Source organism: Eriocheir sinensis, unplaced genomic scaffold (genome assembly GCF_024679095.1).
Source record: "Eriocheir sinensis breed Jianghai 21 unplaced genomic scaffold, ASM2467909v1 Scaffold531, whole genome shotgun sequence".
Taxonomy (NCBI): domain Eukaryota; kingdom Metazoa; phylum Arthropoda; class Malacostraca; order Decapoda; family Varunidae; genus Eriocheir; species Eriocheir sinensis.
In genome coordinates, this window is record NW_026111867.1 from 262,501 (window position 1) to 270,000 (window position 7,500).

The following is a 7,500-nucleotide window of genomic DNA, read 5'->3' on the forward strand; positions in this document are numbered from 1 at the left end:
CAGATAAACTGATATGTGCAGTGGAGTTCAGAGGGCCGGTTTAATATCTTGTTGCTATTACAAACTTTACCTTTCATTACAGAAAAGAAAAATAAGAACGGGGGAAAAGAAGTACATATAAATGAGAGATGAATATATAATGAAGCCGAGTCTCAGGGAAGTCGCTTAAATATTTAGTTACTCTCACTAACTTAACCATCGAGGACGGTGAAAGAAGGAAGGAAAAAATGGAAAATATGTTACGCATTATCGTCAGTCTTAACATTCTAAAGGAAAAAAAGGAATAAAAAGAGAGAAACCGGCAATCACTAACAAAATAAAAACTGATATCTGAAGTCATATAAACCATCAATAAAAAAAAGAGAAAACAGGTAAACAAATAAAACGAACAAATAAACAAGTGAGTAAACAATGATAAAACAAAATAAAAGTGAATTCAGTATCATCAATAAAAGAAACAAAGCCAAATAGTGTCGTATTATGAGACATTCCGCCGCCCAAGAACACATATTTGACAAGGCTTTCGTAGGAGTTGTGGGCATTTCCAGGGGTAGTTTTATGACCCTGGTGGTAGTCTGACCCTTCTTCTGTACCATGAACCTAAGGAAACACATATTTGACAAGGCTTTCGTAGGAGTTGTGAGCATTTCCAGGGGTAGTTTTATGACCCTGGTGGTAGTCTGACCCTTCTTCTGTACCATGAACCTAAAGAAACCCTCGTTAGAACCCGATTGATCCTCTCTTTGACCTTTAGAAATAGCTGATGTGATATGGCAAAGCGTCTTGTAATACCAATCATAAAGTCGTCGCCTCTGCTCTTTATCTTCGTGTACTAGCGTAAAAATGTCCAGATTCCAGAAAGAAAGATATTCCACACACCAAAAAGTCCTGGCGCATCGGATTGCAATAACAGCAAATAAGGTTACGAGGAAATGCGTTGTGGCGCCGTGATTATTCAAATGGTCATGTGATATTTATGCTTCTCTCTCTCTCTCTCTCTCTCTCTCTCTCTCTCTCTCTCTCTCTCTCTCTCTCTCTCTCTCTCTCTCTCTCTCTTCGTTGTTGTTGTTGTTGTTGTTGTAATAGTAGTTGCTGTAGTTGATATGGTAGTAGATGCTGAGAGAGAGAGAGAGAGAGAGAGAGAGAGAGAGAGAGAGAGAGAGAGAGAGAGATAGAGAGAGAGAGAGAGAGAGAGAGAGATAGATAGAGAGAGAGAGAGAGAGAGAGAGAGAGAGAGAGAGAGAGAGAGAGAGAGAGAGAGAGAGAGAGAGAGAGAGAGAGAGAGAGAGAGAACCTTGCAAATAAATATAATAAAAAACACAAATGTATATAAAACGGATATCCAGTTAAGCAAAAAATTGAATTAAGAGCCGAAATTGTTGACTAAAAATATGACTAATTGTTTAATGTCGTCTGTTGAATAATTTATCGAAAGTATACACTCTCTCTCTCTCTCTCTCTCTCTCTCTCTCTCTGGGGTTTTCACATTTTTTTCCTTATTTTTATATCATTTTTGTTTTTCCTTTCGTTTACTTTTACTTTTTTTGCCCTTTTTCTGTCATTCTTTGTCCTGTCTGCGCCTGTTTCTCTCCGCCTCACGCTCTCCCTCTCCCTCTCCCTCTCTCTCTTTAATGATTTTTTCCCTCCCTGACGTAAGAACCCTTAATAACACACTGCAATGAGACTAATTATAATCTTCCCTCAAAATATAATCGGCGGTAATTTTGGGATTCTCGTACTTGAGCGATTAGCAGAAAGGAGAATTATAAGGATGGTAATAATGATGGGAAGGATAATGTTAAGGATAAGGATAAGAAGAAGAAAAGGAAGACAACGAAATATATGTATGAAAAAAGATAATATTTGTACTCCTGTTTTTTCTTTTTCCTTTCCCTTCCTATTCTTTCTTCCTTTCTTTCCATAACACTTTTGGGTGTCAGTCCAATTTCTCTGTCCCTTCCCTTCCCTTCCCTTCCCTTTATTTTCCTTTCATTTCCTCTCCTTCCGTTCCCTTTCAGCCCTTTCCTTCCCTTTATTTTCCTTTCCTTTCCTTTCCTCACCTTCCCTTCCCTTCCCTATATTTTTCTTTCCTTTCCTTTGCTCTCCTTCCCTTCCCTTCCCATCCCTTTCCTTTCCTTTCCTCTCTTTCCTTTCCCTTCCAACCCTTCCCTTCCCTTTATTTTCCTTTCCTTTCCTTTCCTCTCCTTCCGTTCCCTTCCAACCCTTTCCTTCCCAATATCTTCCTTTCCTTTCCTTTCCTCTCTTTCCGTTCCCTTCCAACCCTTCCCTTCCCTTTATTTTCCTTTCCTTTCCTTTCCTCTCCTTCCGTTCCCTTCCAACCCTTCCCTTCCCTTTATTTTCCTTTCCTTTCCTCTCCTTCCGTTCCCTTCCAACCCTTCCCTTCCTTTTATTTTCCTTTCCTTCCCTTCCCTTCCAGCACTTCCCTTCTCTTTATCTTTCTTTCCTTTCCTTTGCTCTCCTTACCTTCCTTTTCCTTCCCTTTTTTCCTTTTATTTTATTTTCCTTTCCTTTCCTCTCCTTCCCTTCCCTTCATTCCCTTTCTTTCCCTTCTTCACTCTTCCCTACCTTTCCTTCTCTTTCCTTTGCTTGCCATCACTTTCCTATCCTTCCCTTACCTTCATTCCCTTTCTTTCACTTCTTTTCCTTCGCTTCCCTACCTTTCCTTCCCTTTCCTTTCGTTTCCTTTCCTTCCCATTACTTTCCTACTCTTCCCTTCTCTTCCCTCCTTTCCCTTATCTACCTGTCCCCTCCCATCCCCTTCCCTCCCTTCCCCTCCACAGTTCTTTCGTTCCCTTCTGTCCTCTCTTTTCTATCCTCTCCATGTCAACAGAATCGAATACTTCCAACTCATTTTTCGTCTCTCACAAACAACACTTTTTGGTCGAGTCAATATTCCGCGTCCTTTTGTGTCGTTCAGTCTATCCTTTGTTATGCGATCTGAACACAACTCACACGCTGGCCGGAATATGTGCACGAGTCAAGGGCAATCTCTCTCTCTCTCTCTCTCTCTCTCTCTCTTCTTTCTTTCTTTGTTTCTTTGTTTCTTTGTTTCTTTTTTCCTTCCTTCCTCTCTCTCTCTCTCTCTCTCTCTCTCTCTCTCTCTCTCTCTCTCTCTCTCTCTCTCTCTCTGTTTCTTTCTTCTTTCTTTCTTTCTTTCTTTCTTTCTTTTTTCCTTCTCTCTCTCTCTCTCTCTCTCTCTCTCTCTCTCTCTCTCTCTCTCTCTCTCTCTCTCTCTCTCTCTCTCGTCACTTTTATCTTCTTCCTCTTTCTTTTTTTCTCTTATTTTTTTCACTATTTTTATTTTCCTGTCTATCTTTGTCTCCAACATCATCAACATCACACTGTCGTCCCTCGCTTCTACAATTACAACACATCACCATTATCAACAACACTACAACATCGTAAACAAACACATCACACCACCAACACCAACACCAACACCTCAGCTGATGCGAAGTACAGAAATTCAGTGATGTTTTTCTATTCGTTTGTTTGTCTTCTTCTTCTTCTTCTTCCACTTTTTTCTTCTTCGTCTTCCTCCTCTTGCTATCCTTGTTCTCATTATATCCTCCCTCTTCCTTCTCTTTATTCCTCACTTTCTTCTCTATTTCTTTTTCTTTTTCTTGTCGCCTCCTCCTCCTTTTCCTTGCTCCTCTTCTTTTTCTGCTTCTTTTAATTCTTCATCTCTAAATCTTCTTCCTGGCCTTCATTTTCCTCTCGTCTTCCTTCCCTTCTCTTTCGTCTTCCTTTTTGCCCACCTTCTCCTCTTTCTCTTCCTCTCTTTCATTTTCATCCTTTTACTTCTTCCTTTTCCTGTTGTTTGACTGTTAAATCTCCCTTCGTCTCCCAGCCTCTTTCCTTTGCCTTCCCTTCCTTTCCCGAACTGATATTCTCTACTTATTTCGGGGCTAACACACTCACATCAGACAAGACCTTTCGTAGATGTTGTGTGTAGCTATTCCCATGGGCAGTAGGCTTACGCACTCACATCAGACAAGACCTTCGTAGATGCTGTTGTGTGTATTTATTTCCATGGGTAGTAGTTTTATCCTCTTCCTCCTCCTAAGTCTACATCTCCAATCTCCGTTTTTTTTCGTTGCTCTCTTATCCCCTTTCTCCTCCTCCTCATTTTTTTTTTGCATCATCTTTCTCTTTTTACACATCTTTTCTTTAGTTCTTCCTCTTCCTCCATCTCTATTTTCTATCCCCATTTGGCAGTTTTATGAGCCTAGTGATAGTTTGACAAGGCTTCTACACCATGGAAGTGTAAAAACGCTCGTGAGAACCCGACTCATCTCTCTTGTGGTCTTTGAAAACGTTTGCTTTGGGAGCCGGGAGCGTCTGACAGGCCTAACATGCCCATACTTGCCAGGGCTTACGTAGAAGTCTCGTGTGTCTAGTGATAGCTTGACAAGGCTTCTACACCATGGAAGTAAAACAACGCTCGTGAGAACCCCACTCATTTCCCTTGTGGCTTTGGAAACGTTTGCTGTGGATGACGAGAGCGTCTGGGAATACTAGCCTAACACACCCATACTTGCCAAGGCTCACGTAGAAGTTCCGTGTGTCTAGTAATACTCTGACAAGGCTTCTACACCATGGAAGTGAAGAACCGCTCATAAGAACCTGACTCATTTCCCTTGTGGCTTTGGAAACGTTTGCTGTGGAAGCCGAGAGCGTCTGACAAGCCTAACACGCCCATACTTGCCAAGGCTTACGTAGAAGTTTCGTTTGTCTTGTGATACTCTGACAAGGCTTCTACACCACGAACGCTAAAAAACACGCACGAGAACCGATTTATCTCCTTTGTGGCCTATGGAAATAACTGTTGTGGGAGCTGCCAGCGTCTGAGAAAACGGGCCTTGGTAAAACTCCGCTGATGAGAAAGGTAAACCCAACAACCAGCCTCTTCCTCTTGCGGTCCCTCCCTTCCCCTTCCTTCCCTCCCGTCCCTTCCCTTCCCGATGCTTTGTGGGGGCTCGGACTCGACAAACACGTATCCCGCGCCGGGAGATCAAAGGCGAGGACTAAGCTGTCTGCCGGAGAGGACAAACAAGAGAGAAATTGATCAAACAGTTGAGACGCGTGAAGTGAACAAGCGGGGAGAGGAGGATGTCTTGAGCACTCCGGCCGGGAACAGGAGAAGAAGGGAGGCGAAGAAGATGAGAGAGGAGAGGAAGATGGCCAAATGAAGATAGAAGGTACAGGAGGAGGAGAAAAATAATATGAATAAAGAGAATGACGATCTAGCAGAAGATTTTTTTTTTTTTTACAGCAAAGGAGACAGCACAAGGGCACAAAAAAAGGAAACAATAAAAAAAAAAGCCCGCTACTCGCTGCTCCTGTAAAGAATCCGAAGAGGTGCCCGAAAGAGCTGTCAATTACGTGAGAAGAGGTGTCCTGATACCTTCCTCTTGAATGATGAAAAGAATGATGAAAAGAAGTGGAAGGAAGGATGATGATTTAGAAAGAGAACCAAATGAAGATAGGAGTTGCAGGAGGAGGAAGAGTAGGCCATAAAAAATGTATAAGAACAGAAAGAAGATGGGACAGAAGAAGATTGGAGATGAAGAAGATGAGAGAGGAGAGGACAAGGGCCAAATGAAGATAGAAGGTGTAGACGGAGAAAAAGAAGGCGATGAAACATATGTAAGAAAAGAAAGAAGATGGAACAGAAGAAGAAGGGAGATGAAGAAAATGAGAGAGTAGAGGAAGAGAGCCAAATTAAGATAGATGTAGACGGAGAAAAAGAAGGCGATGAGACATATGTAAGAAAAGAAAGAAGATGGAACAGAAGAAGAAGGGAGATGAAGAAGATGAGAGAGGAGAGGACGAGGGCCAAATGAAGATAGAGGGTGTAGACGGAAGGAAAAGTAGGCGATTAAACATATGTAAGAAAAGAAAGAAGATGGAACAGAAGAAGAAGGGAGATGAAGAAGATGAGAGAGATGGAACAGAAGAAGGGAGATAAAGAAGATGAGAGAGATGGAACAGAAGAAGGGAGATAAAGAAGATGAGAGAGATGGAACAGAAGAAGAAGGGAGATGAAGAAGATGAGAGAGGAGAGGAAGGGGGCCAAATGCAGATAGAAGATGTAGAAGAAGGAGATGAAAAAAAACATGTACGATTATAATGATGACGTAATATAGAATGAAGATAAGAAGGAGGAAGGAGATGAAAGAGAAGAACAGAACTAAATAAAGATAGAAAATGTAGACGCAGGTAAAAATAAGATGAAAAAGCAGAAAAAAACGAAAACGCTGTAAATAAATGGATAAAGGAGGATGTCTTGATCACACACAAGAAAAGGAGGAAAAAGATGAAGGCGATAAGAATGGAGAACAGTAGAGAGGGAACTAACAGCGACAAAAGAAGATAGAAGAAGGAGATGGAGGATGAGGAAGAGCTAAAAACGATGTGTAAGAAGAGGAAGATAATGCAGAAGAATGAGAAAAGGAGGAGAAAGGAGATAAGAGAAGAGAGAAAAGAAAAAATGGAGATAGAAGATGTAGACGGAAGAGGAGGAAAAGGAAATTGAAAAGATATATTAGTAGAAACTGGAAGAGAAAGAAAATATAGCAGAATAATTAGAAGAAGAATAAGGAGGAGAAGGAGGAAGATGAGAGAAGAGATCAAGAGGGCTAAACAGAGATAGAAAATAGAAGAAAAGGGATATGAAGAAGAAGGGAGATGAAACAGTAAAACAACAGGAAAAGGAAGAAGAAAAAGGATGAAAATGAGAGAGAAAGATGAAGAGGAGGAGGAGGAAGAGGAGAAAAAGGAAGACGATATAGAGGGGAGAGAGGACGAGAGGGAAAATGAAGACCAGGAAGAAGATTTAAAGATGAAGAATTAGAAGAAACAGAAAAAGAAGAGGAGCAAGGAAATGGAGGAGGAGGCGACAAAAAAAGAAAAAAAGAAGTAGAGAAGAAAGTGAGGAATAAAGAGAAGGAAGAGGGAGAATAAAATGAGAACAAGGAAAGCAAGAGGAGGAAGACGAAGAAGAAAAGAGAGGAAGAAGAAGAAGAAGAAGAAGAAGAAGAAGAAGAAAAACAAACGAATAGAAAAACAATACTGAATTTCTGACAGGAAAGAGGAGGAGGAGGAGGAGGAGGAGGAGGAGGAGGATAAGACATAAGAGAATATAAAAGACCTTAGTAAATTTGTAACTGAAGGAAAGAAAATATGAACGAAGAAAAAGAGGAGGAGGAGGAGGAGGAGGAGGAGGAGGAGGAGAAAGACAAAGAGAGAAGGAATAAAGAGAAAGAGAATTTGACAGACTGGATACACTGGCAAAAGGAAGAAGATATCAGGAGTAAGAAGATAAAGAGGAGGAGGAGGAGGAGGAGGAGGAGGAGGAGGAGGAAGAGAGAGATAGGAAGATAATATGATAGCAGCAAGAACAAAGGAAGGAAGGAGATAAGAAAGATATGAAAGAAAAGAAGAAATAGAAATAAAAGGAAAACAACTCTACACAAG